This window comes from Anomaloglossus baeobatrachus, chromosome 5, assembly GCF_048569485.1.
Source record: "Anomaloglossus baeobatrachus isolate aAnoBae1 chromosome 5, aAnoBae1.hap1, whole genome shotgun sequence".
Taxonomy (NCBI): Eukaryota; Metazoa; Chordata; class Amphibia; order Anura; family Aromobatidae; genus Anomaloglossus; species Anomaloglossus baeobatrachus.
In genome coordinates this window covers 265003831-265023066 of record NC_134357.1, presented here as the reverse complement: position 1 = coordinate 265023066, position 19236 = coordinate 265003831, and positions in this window count along the sequence as shown.

The window sequence follows — 19236 nt, the reverse complement described above, 5'->3', positions numbered from 1 at the left end:
CGCTTGTGGGACTTTTCTACCGGCAGGCTCCACGGACCCCCATTGTGTGCAGTGCTCGGCCCCTGCGGCGCTTGCACAGTCGGGACCTCTGCTGGACGTGTCCCAGGGTGTACCACCTGTGAATGCTGTCCAGGTGACAGGAACTGAGTTTGCAGCTTTTGCTGACAGAATGTCTCTCACTATGTCACAAATTCTTGACACATTGCGAGCTAGGCCTGTACTTCAGGCCACGGACACTGTGCAATCATTGCCCCCTGGTCCCCCTCAGCTCCAAGCTCCGGGACGGGCATATACACCTCAGGGTGAAGACTCTGACTCGGACGATGGCCCCGGGCAGCCTAAGCGGGCTCGCTATGACGGGCCTTCACATTCATCTCAATGGTCAGGATCCCAGCGAGATGAATCTATGGGTGATGAGGCGGACGTAACTGATCAGGATTCTGATCCTGGGACCGCTCTCAATCTAGATACACCAGATGGTGACGCCATAGTTAATGATCTTATATTTAACATCAATAAGATGTTAAATATTTCCCCACCAGCTCCTCTTGTGGAGGAGTCAGCTTCGCAGCACGAGAGAATCCATTTCAGATACCCTAAGCGTACTTTAAGCACTTTTCTGGACCACGCTGACTTTAGAGACGCAATCCAGAAACCCCACGCTTATCCTGAAAGGCGTTTTCCTAAACGGCTTAAAGATACACGCTATCCTTTTCCCCCTGAGGTGGTCAAGGGTTGGACCCAGTGTCCAAAAGTGGATCCTCCAATTTCCAGGCTTGCAGCTAGATCCTTGGTTGCAGTTGAAGATGGAGCGGCACTTAAAGATGCCACTGACAGGCAGATGGAGCTCTGGCTGAAATCCATCTATGAAGCGATTGGAGCGTCATTAGCGCCTTCTTTTGCGGCCGTATGGGCACTCCAAGCTATCTCAGCCGGGCTTGCGCGAGTGGACTCCGTCACACGTGCATGTGCCCCGCAGGTAGCACCATTGACCTCGCAAATGGCGGCATTCGCGTCGTACGCGATTAATGCTGTTCTTGACGCTACAAGCCGCACGGCAGTGGCGTCAGCCAACTCCGTTGTTTTGCGTAGGGCCCTGTGGTTGAGACATTGGAAAGCAGATTCTCATTCCAAGAAGTGCTTAACCAATTTGCCTTTTTCTCGTGACCGATTGTTTGGAGAGCGTTTGGATGAAATCATCAAACACTCCAAGGGTAAGGACTCATCCTTACCGCAACACAGACAAAACAGACCCCAACAGAGGAAGGGTCAGTCTGGTTATCGGTCCTTTCGAGGACCGGGCAGGTCCCAATTCGCCTCGTCAAAAAAGACTCAAAAAGACCAGAGACGCTCAGATTCTTGGAGGTCTCAGTCACGCCCAAAAAGGACAGCCGGAGGAACCGTTGCCAAGACGGCGTCCTCCTGACTTGCGGTCTCCGATTCCCACACCCGCGGTCGGTGGGAGGCTTTCCCACTTTGGCGACATCTGGCTGTCACACGTCAAAGACCGTTGGGTGAGGGATATTCTGTCTCACGGGTACAGGATAGAGTTCAGTTCTCGTCCGCCAACTCGTTTCTTCAGAACTTCTCCACCACCAGACCGAGCCGATGCTCTGGTGCAGGCGGTGGCCGCTCTAAAGGCGGAAGGAGTGGTGACCTCCGTCCCGCTTCAGGAACAAGGTCACGGTTTTTACTCCAATCTGTTTGTGGTCCCAAAAAAGGACGGATCGTATCGGCCCGTCCTGGATCTAAAGTTGCTCAACAGACACGTAAAAGTCAGGAGGTTCCGGATGGAATCCCTACGCTCCGTCATAGCCTCAATGTCTCAAGGAGATTTTCTAGCATCAATAGATATCAAGGATGCGTATCTCCACGTGCCGATCGCACCAGAGCATCAGCGTTTCCTACGCTTCGTCATACACGACGAACACCTACAGTTCGTAGCGTTACCTTTCGGTCTGGCAACAGCCCCCCGGGTCTTCACCAAGGTCATGGCAGCAGTAGTAGCTGTTCTGCACTCGCAGGGTCACTCGGTCATCCCGTATCTAGACGACCTGCTTATAAAGGCACCCTCTCAAGAGGCATGCCAACACAGTCTGAAGGTGGCACTAGACACTCTCCAGAGTTTCGGGTGGATTATCAACTTTCCAAAGTCTCATCTAACCCCGACCCAATCTCTGACTTATCTTGGCATGGAGTTTCATACTCTATCAGCGATAGTGAAGCTTCCACTGGACAAGCAGTGCTCGCTACGGACTGGAGTGCAATCTCTCCTTCAGAGCCAGTCGCACTCACTGAGGCGCCTCATGCATTTCCTAGGAAAGATGGTAGCAGCAATGGAGGCAGTCCCGTTCGCGCAGTTTCATCTGCGCCCTCTACAATGGGACATTCTACGCCAATGGGACGGGAAATCGACGTCCCTCGACAGGACTGTCTCCCTCTCTCAGACTGCCAAGGACTCTCTCCGTTGGTGGCTTCTCCCCACCTCATTGTCACAGGGAAAGTCGTTCCTTCCCCCGTCCTGGGCAGTGGTCACGACGGATGCGAGCCTATCAGGGTGGGGAGCGGTGTATCTCCACCACAGGGCTCAGGGGATGTGGACTCTGGAAGAGTCCACCCTGCAGATCAATGTTCTGGAAATCAGAGCAATCTATCTTGCCCTGCGAGCCTTCCAACAATGGCTGGAAGGCAAGCAGATTCGGATTCAGTCGGACAATTCTACGGCGGTGGCGTACATCAACCACCAAGGGGGAACACGCAGTCGCCAAGCTTTTCAAGAAGTCCAACGGATTTTGACGTGGGTGGAAAGCAGAGCGTCCACCATATCCGCAGTTCACATCCCAGGCGTGGAAAACTGGGAAGCAGACTTTCTCAGTCGCCAGGGCATGGACGCAGGAGAATGGTCCCTTCACCCGGACGTGTTTCAGCAGATCTGTTGCCGCTGGGGGACGCCGGACGTCGATCTGATGGCGTCACGGCACAACAACAAGGTCCCAGTTTTCATGGCACGGTCTCACGATCACCGAGCACTGGCGGCAGACGCCTTGGTTCAGGATTGGTCGCAATTCCGACTCCCCTATGTGTTCCCACCTCTAGCATTGTTACCCAGAGTTCTCCGGAAAATCAGGTCCGACTGCCATCGAGCCATACTCGTCGCTCCAGATTGGCCAAGAAGGTCGTGGTACCCGGATCTGTGGCATCTCACGGTAGGCCAACCGTGGACACTACCAGACCGTCCAGATTTGCTGTCTCAAGGGCCGTTTTTCCATCTGAATTCTGCGGCCCTGAACCTGACTGTGTGGCCATTGAGTCCTGGATCCTAGCGGCCTCAGGTTTATCTCAGGAGGTTGTTGCCACAATGAGACAGGCTAGAAAACCATCCTCAGCTAAGATCTATCACAGAACGTGGAAGATATTCTTAGCGTGGTGCTTGGCTCAAGGGTTTTCTCCCTGGCCATTTGCATTGCCAATTTTTCTTTCCTTCCTGCAGTCTGGGTTGGAAAAAGGTTTGTCGCTTAGCTCTCTTAAGGGACAAGTCTCCGCGCTATCCGTATTCTTTCAGAAGCGCTTGGCACAGCTTTCTAAAGTACGCACGTTTCTCCAAGGAGTTTGTCATATCGTTCCTCCTTACAGACGGCCATTGGAACCCTGGGATCTGAACAAGGTTCTCATTGCTCTCCAGAAGCCGCCTTTCGAGCCTTTGAAAGAGGTTCCCCTTTCTCGGCTTTCACAAAAGGTAGTTTTTCTTGTGGCGGTCACGTCTCTTCGAAGAGTGTCCGAGCTAGCGGCGTTATCTTGCAAATCTCCCTTCCTGGTGTTTCACCAAGACAAGGTAGTACTGCGTCCAATTCCAGAGTTTTCCCCCAAGGTGGTTTCTTCCTTTCATCTCAATCAGGATATCACTTTACCATCTTTGTGTCCGCATCCAGTTCACCAATTTGAAAAGGGTTTACATCTGTTGGACCTGGTGAGAGCACTCAGGATTTACATTTCTCGCACGGCGGCTCTACGCCGTTCTGATGCGCTCTTTGTCCTAGTCGCTGGTCAGCATAAGGGATCGCAAGCTTCCAAATCCACCCTGGCGCGGTGGATCAAGGAACCAATTCTTCACACATACCGTTCTGCTGGGCTTCCGATTCCATCTGGACTGAAGGCCCATTCTACCAGAGCCGTGGGTGCGTCCTGGGCATTACGGCATCAGGCTACGGCTCAGCAAGTGTGCCAGGCGGCTACCTGGTCGAGTCTGCACACGTTTACCAAACACTATCAAGTGCATACCTACGCTTCGGCAGATGCCAGCCTAGGTAGACAGGTCCTTCAGGCGGCGGTGGCCCACCTGTAGGAGGAGGCTGTCTGACAGCCCGTTCATGTGGTATCTTTTTACCCACCCAGGGACTGCTTTTGGACGTCCCACTGTCTGGGTCTCCCAATTAGGAGCGAAAAAGAAGGGAATTTTGTTTACTTACCGTAAATTCCTTTTCTTCTAGCTCCAATTGGGAGACCCAGCACCCGCCCTATTTGTTCTTAGGGTTTCGTTTTTTCGGGTGCACATGTTGTTCATGTTGTTTCTTAAGTTCTCCGATCGTGTTATCGGATTGAATTTGTTTTTGAAACTGTTATTGGCTTTCCTCCTTCTTGCTTTGGTACCAAAACTGAGGAATCTGTACTCCTACGGGAGGGTGTATAGCCAGAAGGGGAGGGGCCTTACACTTTTAAGTGTAGTTCTTTGTGCGGCCTCCAGAGGGCAGTAGCTATACACCCACTGTCTGGGTCTCCCAATTGGAGCTAGAAGAAAAGGAATTTACGGTAAGTAAACAAAATTCCCTTCTTTACCATCATTCTGGTAGAGGTTGATCTTAGTTTAAAACGTCTAAAGAATGCTTTTCTAGAACTGGGCTGGCTTCTTTAGATTTTTTTTTTTTTTGGCAAATTTTGATCTGGCCTATCTATTTTTAAGGCTGATTAATAGTTTGCACCTTGTGGTGAACCCTTTTGTTATTTGAGCTCAAGAAGTCTTCTCTTTATGGTAGACTTAGATTCTGAAACACCTACTTCCTGGAGGGTGTTATTCGCTTGCTGAGTGGCTGTTGTGAAGGTGTTTTTCTTTACTATGGAAAGGATTATGTGATCATCCACCACTGTGGACTTTCCTGGACATCCAGACTTGGTTGAGTTCAAGCTCACTAGTGCGCTTTTTTTTTTTTTTTTGGTACAATATACTAAGCTGTTGATTTGACCACTACTAACATTTCTGCTATCTCTGATAGATTTCCTTTTCTTTCAGCCTAATGATGGTCTGTTTCTCTTCCATTGAGAGCTCATTTGACCTTATGTTTGGGATTCACACTTCACAGCAATGGCTTGCAAATGCCATACCTGGAATCAGCTCCAGACCTTTTACATGCTATAATTGATGATGGACTAACAAGGGAATAGGCCATGTGGCCCATTAAAGAGCTTTTGAGATAACTGTCCAATCACCTTTCCCAACCCCCCACCCTTTTTAAAAAGAGGCAGCTACGTATTATCCCCTTCATGACCAGGTGGTTTTTCCAGTTTTTTGTTTTTTTTTTTTCTCCCTCCCCTCATCCAAGACTAACTTATTTTTTTTTCCCATCCACATACCCGTATTAAGACTCAACTTATTTTGCAGATCTATTCTACCACATAGTGTACTGGGAAACGGGTAAAAATTCCAAGAGCGTTGAAATTGCAAAAAAATGTGCAATTCCACTATTAATAATAATTTTTAGGTTGTGGGGGTTTTTTTTTTTACCATGTTCACTATGCTATTAAATTGCCCTGACAATATGATTACCCAGGCCAGTATCACTCACAGAAACCAGATACACACATGTATAGTTTTTTTTTTTTTTTTTTTTTTATATGGTAAAAAAAAATAATTTTATTTTTCGCGCCTTAAACTGATGCATTTTAGGGTAGATAATCGCCTCTTATTGCAATGTTGCTGCAATCAAAAAAACATAATTGTGGCTTTTTATTTATCTGATTAAATTAATTTATTTTATATTTTGATAAATCGAAGTTTTATGAACACAGCAATACTAAATGTGTATATTTTTTTTTTTTTTTTTTATTATTATTGTTTTTTATTTTCCATGGGGCAAACGGAGGATTATTTAATTTTTTTTTTTCCCTTCATATTTTTAAAAACTTTGTTTTCCCTTCTTTTACTGTAGCGTCAACACATCAGCACCCTGCAATCACGTCACGGGCATTTAGTTGAGCACGTGTAATGATGTGCCCCCCCTTCTGGGGAACATTATATGCAACTGTCAGAGATTGATTACAGCATTTAACACGGTAAGGCTGCTTTCACACATCCGGTTTTTGCAGTGCGGCTCAATCCGGCTCAAAAAACTATGCAGCGGATGCGGCGGAAAAAACGCATCTGTTGCATAAGTATTTCCATACGGCCCGTCCGGTTTTTGACGGATGCGGCTTGATACTGAGCATGCGCAGTGCAAAAAAGTGCGGTTTTTGCCGCAGGACGCCGCATCCAGTGTCCATAGGCTTGCATTGTAAATCGTGCCGCATCGGGCCGGATCCAGAGCGATGCGTTTTTTTTGCCACACAAAAAAAGTGCCAGGCAACGTTCCATCCGGCCGCCGCATGGGCTAAATATGCCGCATCCGGCAAAAAACAGACGCAACGCAAGGCCATGCGGCACAATACAGCGCTAATGCAAGTCTATGCGGGAAAAAACACAACCGGCGGTTTTTTTTCTGCAAAGAGCCGGATTGTGCCGCTCAGCAAAAACCGGATGTGTGAAAGCAGCCTAAGGCTATGTGCGCACGTTGCGTAAATACATGCAGTTATGCTGCGCTTTGTAGCGCAGCGTAACTGCATGCGTCCTGCGTCCCCTGCACAGTCTATGGAGATTGTGCAGGGGCCGTGCGCACGTGGCGTTTAAGAGCGCAGCGCTTCGGCTACTGCCGAAGCGCTGCGTAAAAAGAAGTGACATGTCACTTCTTTCCTGCGCTTTGCCGGCAGCTCCTGCTCTGTCTATGGCAGGAGCTGCAGGCAGAGCGCATGGAATCGGCGCTCACTATGGACATTTCTGCAGCGATCTAAAGCGCACATGTGCTCTTCAGATCGCTGCAGAAATTTCTGCAGGGCTAGTACGCAACGTGCGCACATAGCCTAACAGTTACGGTCAGAGCTTAGCTGTTAAAAATACATAATGTCTGACTAAATCAGCCGTCATCTGCCAGGAAAGATGCGAGCTCTGCGTGCGCGCTTGCATCCAAGGCAGAGACATGAAAGTACATGTACGTCATATATTGTGAAGAAGTTACTCCAATTAGGATTTTAATACCCTCACATTAAAGGTACGTAGCGTATATAAAAAAAAAAAATCAGCCCAATCTTTCTTTATCCATAAAATTGGGACAATTTTTTCTCTCTCTAACTTGTCATCTGTGTGCAATCCATATATACTTATTCATTTACAGGGCCATTTATAGTGTCCTATGCTACAGAATGGAAATGTTTCCGTAAAAATCAGATATCACAAACATGGCATCCGATTTTTTTTTTCTTTTTTTTCTTGCACCCATAGACTTGAATAGGTGAGTATGAATCCGCTCGTAGCATGCTGCAATTTTTTTCCTCAGTTAATAGAAAAAATATTGCAGATCTGCACTGCCTCATTGAATACATAGGTAATCTCGGGGAGATCAACAGCCAACACCGCAGAGACACCATCACGTGTTTCTCAACGCAGTGACACTAAAACAAGGCCTTCCTGCCAGCATTGACAAACATGTGATGGTGTCTCCGCGGCATTCTTGTTTTGCTGCCTTATTGAATAGCATAGGTCTAAGTGCAATCCATAGTTACATAGGTTGAAAAAAAAAGACCCTGTCCAGATTCTCCTATTTCATCAGAGCGGATTCAAACTTCCTGTGCAATATGATGAAGGGTGGGCCATTTATCTGGATACAGCTAAATAAAATTGGAATGGTTGGTGATATCAACTTCCTGTTTGTGGCTCATTAGTATATGGGAGGAGGGAAACTTTTCAAGATGATACCATGGAGGCCATTTTGAAGTCGGCCATTTTGGATCCAACTTTATTTTTTCCAATGGGAAGAGGGTCATGTAACACATCAAACGTATTGCGAATTTCACAACAAAAACAATGGTGTATTTGGTTTTAACGTAACTTTATTTGTTCATTAGTTATTTACAATTTTATGACCACTTTTATAAAGTGTTCAAAGTGCTGCCCATTGTGTTGGATTGTCAATGCAACCCTCTTCTCCCACTCTGGACACACTGATAGCAACACCGCAGAAGAAATGCTAGCACAGGCTTCCAGTATCCATTGTTTCAGATGCTGCACATCTTGTACCTTCACAGTATAGACAATTGCCTTCAGATGATTCCAAAGATAAAAGTCTAAGGGGTCAGATTAGGAAAGCTTGGTGGCCATTCAACTGGCCCACGATGACCAATCCACTTTTCCAGGACACTGTTCATGCAGGAATGCTCGGAAATGACACCCATAATGTGGTGATTATTGCACTGCAATTCAATGTAATGTGAGTGCACTGTGATGTTTCTCTCACACCCATAGACTTGTATGGGTATAAGTGAAAACAAATCAGATTCCACCCGCAGCATGCTGAAATTGTTTTCTCAGTCATATGAGGGCTGAGAAAAAAAATCGCTCATGGGAGTTGCCCCATAGTAACATTGGTCCAAGAGGAATGCGATTTTTCTTTTTTTTCTTCATCTTTATCACATTCCACTCGCTGTATTTCACTTGCCGTCTGTCCTTACCCTTACGGTTTTGCTGCCTTCAGTCTGAATCTACAATGTGCACATTCCAATAAAAACAAGGAAAATCTTTGCATGAACAGGCATGTCCAAACTTTTGACTGGTTCTGTATATCTGTTAATATGAATATCCACTAATGCAGTTTAATAAAGTTCTTTCTTCTGTATCTTTCTTATATTTGATAAGGGATGGCATTGCCTGTTATATGATGCCATAATTCAATAATTATATCTGTGGGTTTTTATGGATCTATCATGGCCATGAATATATGGAGAAAACAATGGGGTCTATTATATCACATTTATTACAGTGTTATTATGGAACCATTTATATTTATCACAGCTGGGTCCTGACATGAGGGCTTTAAAGGTCTACAATAAACTATGATATGGCACAACTGTATTATTATATTATGGGTCAATACTAGGCTTTATGGTATTTCAAACAACTACCGTATTTTTCAGACTATAAGACGCACCGGACCATAAGACGCACCTTGGTTTTAGAGGAGGAAAATAAAATTTTAAGCAAAAAATGTGGTCATGACACACTTAGGCTGCTTTCACACATCCGGTTTTTGCTGAGCAGCACAAAACGGCGCTTTGCAGAAAAACGCAACCTTTTGGGGTTTTTTTGCCGCCGGTTGCGTTTTTCCACATAGACTTGCATTAGCGCCGTATTGTGCCGCATGGCCTTGTGTTGCATCCTGTTTTTGCCGGATGTGGCATATTTGCCTGGCACGGTTTTTTTGTGCGGCAAAAAAACCACATCGCTCCGAATGCGGCGCGATTTACAATGCAAGCCTATGGACGCTGGATGCGGCGTCCTGTGGCAAGAAACGCATCCGGCCACCGGATGCGGTTTTTTTGAACTGCCCATGCTCAGTATGAAGCCGCATCCGTCAAAAAAAAACGGACGGGCCGCATGGAAAAACTTATGCAACGGCTCCGTTTTTTTCGCTGCATCCGTTGCATAGGTTTTTGAGCCGAATTGATCTGCACTGCAAAAACCGGATGTGTGAAAGCAGCCTTATGGGTCGAGGATCTGCTGCCGACACTATTATTGGGGTAATGTCCCCAAATTCTCTACTAAGGTACTCCATCCTGGGAATGATCCTCCTGCCTTGTATATGATCCCCATCCATGTATATATGTACCTCATCCTGGTATATATACCAATCCTGCTATATGTCGCCATCATCGTATAGCCTCCATCCTGCTACATAGTGCCACCCTGGTATATACCGCCATCATGCTATATACTCCCATCCATCCTGGTATATGGCCACATCCTGCTATATACTCTCATCCTGCTATATGGCCTGTATCCTGTGGCACACAAAAAAAAAAAAAATACACCCCATTCCTCGCTCCATGCAACATCACTCCTCCTGTCAGTGCGGCAGTAGCGCCGCTGGAGTGTGGAGCCGTCACCGTTGTCTGCAGCATCGCTCGACCTCCTGTCTTCCTGTCACCTGACCTGTGTGGAGATTAGCGGTGCGCACAGCGATGACATCATCGCTGTGCGCACCGCTCTCTACACAGATCAGCTGGCCGGCAGACAGGAGGAGATCGTGATGCTGCAGGGGAATGGTGACGGGTGAGTATACCGTACTTATTCACTGCCCCCCGCACTGATGATGCGTGGGGAGCAGTGAATATAGCCACACATGATCACTCCAGGCTGTAGTTGCCAGGGGTTATCATGCGGACCTGCTGTAAATTATGCGTGCACCCCCCGCCCATCATCCCGCCCACCTGTCAGCGGCGGCGTCAGCGCTGAGGGATGATGGGCGGGAGGATGCAGTGCATATGAAATGAGCGGGCCCACGTGGTCATGGCAGGCTGCTACAGCCTGCTCGTGCCCCGATGACCCGCTCCACCGCAGCACCCTCATTCCCGCAGCCACATTCAGACTATAAAACGCACCCCCCACTTTCCCCCAACATTTGGGGGGCAAAAAGTGCATCTTATAGTGCGAAAAATACGGTATGTCATATAGTATTGGGGTGTGTCAAGGCTCTGAGGTCAATTATGTAATATTACAAAACTGGCTAAATGGATGTTTGTTTTGGAGTCAAATGGTTAGGGATAGTGATCAGCGAGTGCTATCCTGCTCGGGAACTCCTACCGAGCAGTACGTGTTGCTTCCCGGGCCTATGCTCAATGTGAAAAGTAAAATCTTGAAGGGCGAAAAACCACTGTGTCAGAAGAGAATTGTTCATATTTTTGTTCCACATCCATCTCCGTGGGGAATGGTCAGAGACTAGATTAAAGTTCCCACTTGATTACCAAACACTCTTTTCTACAATAGAGTAGTTCTATTTACTATTCAGATGACGGGGTGCTCCTCCCCATTTATCTCTTGTCACATGACAGCACCCTACCTGACATTTGACGCATGCATTTGGACTATGAATTCTTTCATGAATTCGAGGACTACCAATGCTGGCTGTCTTTAGCTCTTAAAATGCCCCTTTGGCTTCCGGTGACCATTTAGCCATGTCTGACTTTGTGCCCTTCAGAAGGTCCATCAGAGGGGTGACTTTCAGGGTGAAATTAGGGACGAATCTCTGGTAATAGCCTCAACAGGTATGGTAAATTTGGTGTTATCGCTCAGACTGTCTCATGCTGGTTACTGGAAATTCATCATACCTACAAAAATACATACAGCTGCACTCTAAAATGCTAACAATGAATAAGGGAACTCTGATGTTGCATTACTGCTATAGGAATATTTGAAATATTTGAAAAAAAGAGATACTTAGCCTATGTATTGACCAATGCATGTGAGCCCGGTAACCATGACAAGGTGATCCCTATTATAATATTATATATATATATATATATATATATATATATATTAGAAATGCACTACAAAAGAAATACACTACAAATATATCAAAAAGACTGACCCGCACATCCAACAGATGTGAACAGGTGCCAACTGAAAACTCATTATAACTACAAAATACATACAGCTGCACTCTAGAGTGCTAATAATGAATAAGGGAACTCTGATATTGCATTACTGCTATAGGAATATTTGGGGAAAAAAGAAATACTTAGCTTATGTATTGGCCAATGCATGTGATGCCCATAGAGATAAGGCAGTGCTTGAAAATAATGGTGGTCACACAAAATATTGAGACTTTGGGCACAATTTGGCAATTTTCACTTTTACTGTCTGTGTGTTGTTATTTATAGGTAACACCAAATTTACACTGTTACACAAGCTGTACACTGACTACTTTACATTGTACCAAAGTGTCAGATCTTGGTGCTGTCTTATGAAAAGATATAACAAAATATTTACAAAACTGTGAGGGTGTACTCACTTTTTTATATACTGTATATCATATATAAGTACAACTGTATATAATGTTAAAAAGTGACAGCAATATTAGGAGTCAGCATATAATGAAAAGCAATATGATAAATGCAAGGATATTCCCCCAAAAATGGGTACGAATGAAATCGTGAATACAGATGCAGGTATCAAAAGCACCTCAAAATAAAGATAGCAGAGATGTATGCCAATAATGAATGGGAAGATGGTTGAGCCTCTGAAGAAGCTAACACCTATAGCGGCACACATCTCGGGGCAGGGAGCTTTCCTGGAGCCCTGCTGTTGTCCAGAATGGCATTGCAGCTGCAGGGGGGCTCCCGTCACCTCTCCTGTGACGTACCAATGCAATATCATCATCAGCCAGCATGTACGCGCCAGCATCGCGTAGAAATGGAGCCCCATGGGAATGGAAGTTAGGTGAGTATGGGAATTTTTTCCTGCTTGCTAGTGCGTCACATGGTAAAATAAATGTCATTCAAAAGTACAGCTTGTCCCGCAAAATACAATAATTCATATGGCTATGTGGACAGAAAACTAAAATAGTTATGGCTCTTGGTTGAGCGGAAAAACGAATGTGCAAAAACTGAAAATCGCAAGGTTGTGAAGCCTGTTGGTTCAGACCTCCACAACGGTCACTGTCTGTCACGTGGCCCCTCAGGAACATTAATTGCCCAGCCCTTTTCTATTATGTATAGAGCTGTACATAAAGCAAGAAAAATTGCATTTGTCTAATCTTGCATCTGCAGATATACACCTATGTGTTAAAGCCCCACTCCAATGGGTTTTTTTCTGCTCTACAGTGACGCTTTACATCTAGGTCCCCTGCTCCCTTTCATATACTCACCTTCCGGTGGCTTCACCTTTTACCGACGCCGCTACGGTCCCGCGGCGCCGTCTTGTGACGGTAACTTTTGACTGGTCAAAAGATATGTCACAAGCGCTTAATTCAAGTCTATGAGAGTCAGAACAAGGCCAGAGTGATGCTCTCATAGACTTTTATTAATTTGTGAACTCTGGCACGCTCCATGAAACACTGAAGCTGCTGGCAGGTCACAAATTGTCAGAGCCTGATGGAGCGGCGGAAATAGAGTATGAAGCCGCCAGAAGGTATCAGACAGGGGGCAAGGGACTTGCATATAAAGCACCGCTCCAGCGCTAAAATAAAAAGTGGTACTTTACTGTTCTCACCCACTACAATACCCTTTTCATCACCCCTAAAAAAAATAATGCCCTGAAAAATGCCTCCCACCCACGCACATACACATAGTATGATACACACAAAGCATGAAGACTCAACAAGGCCCCAATACATAGTGCTCCAAGCACATATATGTAGAGAGTAGATTTGATTAGTAGTATAAGAGGTTCCTGATCGAAAAAAGGCCCGATGGTGGGATTTTTATTTCTTTGATTGTTGCAGCCAGTGGGAAGGAGTTTTCTACTAGCCTGATGGAGAGTTTAATCACTGCCTAACATTACTTTTACTCCACATGGCAGTCACAAAACTCCATGCTGTCTCACTATAGAAACATGACGCACCATCTGTCACACTATGAATCGCTTTGTGGTACCCAAGATCAGTGTGGCCCTACTGTGGCACCATGAGAGCCCTCCAAGGTCCACAGACAACAAATTACTGGGCACAAATTCCTGCAGCCACTCTGTCATATGGGAACGTGCTCATAATTTCGTACTTTGATTTCCATGACTTTGCCATTGTTGCACGTAACATTCATCCTTATTAGGCTGCTTTCACATTACGTTTTTTTAACATGCGTCATGAACGTTTTTTTAACGCAAAAACGGATCCAGTGCAAATGCATTTTCATTTCAATGCATTTGCAATGGACTCGCGTCAACATGCGTTCACCTGCGTTTGCGTGCGTTATAGTGAGGATCCAGCGACTTGCAGTTTTTTAACTTTTTTCAAAAACGCTACTTGTAGTGTTTTTGAGCTGCGTCCAAATACTGCAAATCGCTGCATTCTGACTAAACAGCACGCAAACGCATGTGAACGCTGGCATGCTGATAGACAGGATCCTGCTTGCTCTACTGAGCATACCCAGAAACTAGCCTGGCGTGATCAGTCCCTCTCTCCTCCCTCTCTCTCTGTCTCTCTCCCCCTCCCTCCCTCCCTCTCTCCTCTCTCTCTCCCCCGCCTGAGAGCGGTGAACGCTCGTAACCAAGGTAAATATCGGGTATTCAAGCAAAGCACTTCACTTAGTTACCCGATATTTACCTTGGTTACCGCTTACCGCAGCTGTCAGATGCCGGCTCCCAGTCTGTCACGTCCAGTTCCCCTCACTCCTGATCACATGACTCCAATGCCGGCCCATAAACTTCAAGTGACAGGATCCTGCAAAATAACACATGCGTTTGCATGCGATTTTCTTTGCAAAAACAGGATCCGCTTTTGCAGCAAAAAAACGTTCATGACGCATGCTAAAAAAAAATAGTGTAAAAGCAGCCTTAGGGCTATGTTCACATGTTGCGTTTTTTGCAGCATTTTTTATGCAAATTGAAAGCTGCTATTTACTGGACTAGCAAAAGCTATGAGATTTCAGAAATCTCATGCACACACTTGCTTTTTTTTTCTGACTGAATTGAAAAATTGCTGCATTTTTTAAAATCTGCAGCGCGTCAATTCTTTCAGAATTTTTTGGCAACAGAAAGCAGTAAGAAAGTGCAAAAACCCAACTGCCGCGTTCTCGCTGCTTTTTTGGTGAATTAAACTAACGTAACTAAACAAACTGTAGACAAATTACACATATAATCTCACACAAAAAAATGCAGCAAAACTGCTTCTTGTAAGCAGCTTTTTTAATGCCAAAGGAGTTTGACTGTAGCAAAAAAGCAAGTGCCCAAGAATGATCCTAATCACTCGATTTATGTTTTTTACTTGACCTGCTTTTACTTTCTTCATATTGCTTCCACCTTATAAAATGATCAGAGGATCCTAGACCTCACCAACAAGATGATTGAGCTGCTGACAGGAGAGGTGACGCTGCTGGGGATACTGGGACATTATACAGTAACACAAGGGATCATCTGTCTGGATGATGACTGGGCCACACGTAGAAAAGAAATAATTTGGGGGGCCGCATTGATTGCAGGATAATGTGACCTTTTTATTGGTACCATATATTTTTTTTCTCTACACTATTGGATCACTATTTTTGAAAATTTTTTGCTTATTTATTATAACAAACATGCACTTTATTAGTTTATATACTGTATTTTTCGGACTATAAGACGCAGCAGACCATAAGACGCACCCTGGTTTTAGAGGAGGAAAATAGGAAAATAAAATTTTAAGCAAAAAATGTGGTCATGACACAATGTTATGGGGCGAGGATCTGCTGCTGACACTGTTATGGGGGTAATGTCCCCAAATTCTCTACTAAGGTACCCCATCCTGGTAATGATCCTCCTGCTTTGTATATGATCCCCATCCTTGTATATATGTCCCTCATCCTGGTATAGCCCCCATCCTGATAAATACCCCCATCCTGCTATATACCCCCGTCCTGCTAAATACCCCCATCCTGGCATATAACCCATCCTGCTATATACCCCAATCCAGCTATATACCCCCATCCTGCTATATACCCCCATCCTGCTCATAATATACCCCCATCCTGCTATGTACCCCCATCCTGCTCATAACATACCCCCATCCTGATATGTGCCCCCATCCTGCTATATGGCCTGTATCCTATGGCACAGAAAAAAAATAAACGTTTATACTCCCCATTCCTCACTCCCTGCAGCATTTATCATCTTCCTGTCTGTGTCAGCAGCAGCGCCGCTGACCTGTGTGGAGCCGGTCACTTCCCTGCACCATCGCGATGTCCTCCTGTCTGCCTGCCCGCTGATGTGTGTGGAGCCGTGCACACAGCGATGATGTCATCGCTGTGCTCACCGCTCTTTACACAGATCAGCGGGTCGGCAAATAGGAGGACATCGCAATGCTGCAGGGGAACGGTGAGTATACCGTGCTTATTCACTGCCCCCCGCGCTGATGATGCTGCTGCGCAGGGGGCAGTGAATATAGCCGCACATGATCACTCGAGGCTGTAGTTGCCAGTGGTGATCACGCGGGCCGCCTCTTTACTATGCGTGCACCCCCCGCCCATCATCCCGCCCACCTGTTAGCAACGGCTTCAGCGCTGAGAAATGATGGGCGGGAGTCACGGCAGGCGCTGCTACAGCCTACTCATGCCACCGATGACCTGCTCCACCGCAGCACCCTCATTCCACGCAGCCCTACATTCAGTCTATAGGACGCACCCCCCACTTTCCCCCAACATTTGGGGGGAAAAAAAGTGTATCTTATAGTCCGAATAATACGGTATACTGTATACCAGTCCTCAGAGTTGGGGAACATTGCCTAAGCAGAAGGAAGCGACTGTTTTTCCATGATAAACTTGTATGCGGCTTGATTCATACGTCCTTCGCAAAGTTTAATGTGCCCAATTCCAGCCTTGGTGAAGCATCCCCAGATCATCACCGATCCCCCACCAAATTTCACAGTGGGTGCTTGGACACCTCTCCAGGTCCAGGCTGAAAATTAGACTCATCAGAGAAGATTACCTTACTCTAGTCCTCTATAGTCCAATCCTTATGGTCTTTTCCAAACTTCAGCCTGGCTCTCCTTTGCTTCTCATTGATAAAAGGCTTTTTTTCTAGCTTTACACGACTTTAGCCCTGCCTTTAGGAGCCTGTTAAGAATTGTTCTTGTCATGCACTTCACCCCAGCTGCAATTTGCTATTCCTTTTGTAGTCATGGTCATGACCAGCCCAATCTCCAGACCTGAACCCCATTCAAAACCTCTGGAATGTAATGTAGAGTAAGATGGATAGTCACAAGCCACCAAACAAAGAAGAACTGCTTAAATTTTTGCACCAGGAGTGGCATAAAGTCACCCAAAAGCAATGTGAAAAACTGGTGGAAAGCAAGAAAAGATGCATGAAAGCTGTGATTAAAAATCATGGTTATTCCACAAAATATTGATTTCTGAACTCTCCCTGAGTTAAAACATTAGTATTATTGTTTATAAATGATTATGAACTTGTTTTCTTTGCATTATTTGAGGTATGAAAGCAATGCATATTTTCTTATTTTGAGCATTTCTCATTTTCAGAAAATAAATACAAAATGTATTGCTTGGAAATTCGGAGCCGTTGTCAGTAGTTTATAGAATAACAGAACAATTTCATTTCACTCAAAAATATACCTATAAAGAGAAAAATCAGAAAAACTGAAAATGTTGCAGTGGTCTCTTAATTTTTGCCAGAGCTGTATGTATATTTATATATCTCTATATCTATCTATATATCTTTATATCTATATGTCGCGGGCGGAGAAGGGGACGCTGCGCTCACCCACTGCTCGGGTCCGGCTGCTCTGCTGCTGCTGCTCGGTGGCTCGAGCGGTGGGCCGGATCCCGGGGACTCGAGCGGCGTTCCTGGCCCGTGAGTGAAAGGGGGGGGGGAGGTTTGGTTTAGGGATATTGTCCGTGACGCCACGGTTGTGGTGAGGTTGTGACACCACCGCTGCTCTGGACGGGGATCCCGGGAGCGATGACAGGGAGCAGCTTGGATGTTGTTTCTCCCCTCCGTGGGTAGGGGGGTTGGTTGTCCCGGGGCCCGGTGAGGGGTAGGGATGGATGGCAGGCGGGTTACAGGGCCTGGTGAGGTGCAGGGTCGCGGGGGCAGCGCTGTGCCGCACGACACGGTGGTACTCACTCAGCCAATGATGAATGCAAAGTCGGGTCCCACAGACGGCTGCGGTGTTTCTCCTCCCGGCAGGTTGATGGTGACTGCCTTTCCATGCACCTATGTTGTGTTTACAGTTCCAATGGCTTCCCACCGGTAACCCGCTCCCCAGCTTGGATGGATGCTGAGGGAGCCCCTTTTGCCCGCAGGCTCTGGCCCTGGGAACTGTAGCCTTGGCGGTGACTGTGTTTCCCTCTCTTGGTTGGACGGTTGCCTTCTGTCGGGACTTGGCTGCTGGGAAACCCAGGAGGTTTCTTTCGCTAACGGATTTGACAAATTCACGGCGACTTTTAGCCTTTTTTTAGCCTTGGCGGTGACTGTGTTTCCCTCTATGGTGTGAGCTGTTGCCTTCAATCGGGTCTTGGCTTCTGGAAAACCCCAGAGGTTCCCTTCGCTAACGGATTTGACCAGTTTTACGGCGACTCCTAGCCTAATCGGGGTCCGTAAGCCCTGCCGAATGGTGCTGGCTTCTCTTCGTTCCCCGGTCCGGTACCGGCGGGCCACCGCCTGTCCCCGGTCCTTACGGTTCGCTCCAATCGGCCTCTCCTGCAGACGGTCACCACCGTCTGCCAACCTTGCTGTATGTGCCCGGGCCACGCACCCGGACACGGTCTCTTCACTTCAACTCCAAAAACTGACTCCTTTTCCTGCCTCCAGGACTGTGAACTACTCGGTGGGCGGGGCCAACCGCCTGGCCCACCCCTGGTGTGACATCAGCCCCTGGAGAGAGGCAACAAGGATTTTTGTTCGACTTCGGTGTGCCTAGCCGGGGTGTGGGGTGTGTTGTTGTAGTATCTGTGACGACCTGGCTTGTCCAGGGCGCCACACATCAGCTGCTTGCCTCTGATTGGCCAGTGGCAGGAATTGTTATAGTGCAGAGAGAGCTTGACTGTGCAGCGCTAGTAAAATGGTCATTTGAAATAAAGCAGTGAGCATTGACAGCTGCGGCCCCTGCATGGGCCGCGATCAGCAAGGGGGGTGTATGCCTGCGGCCCGCAAGCAGCAGCCTGAGGGGCCTCATGCAGCCCGCGGGACGCGTGTTTGAGACCTTTGTTAAAAGGTGTCAGGATGTCACTGTCCATTTCTCCATGGAGGAGTGGGAGTATATGGAAGGGAACAAGAATCTCCATAAAACTATGATGGAGACAAACCAGCCCAGGCAAGGATTTAGTTTTGTTTTGTTTTTTTTTAAATCAGATACATTTTTTTTTGTAAAACTCACAGAAGAAAAAAAATAGCAAAAGAAAAACCCATACCCAACAACCAACCCTCATCCCCCCTTTCCGAGCAGAAAGTCTGTTGTC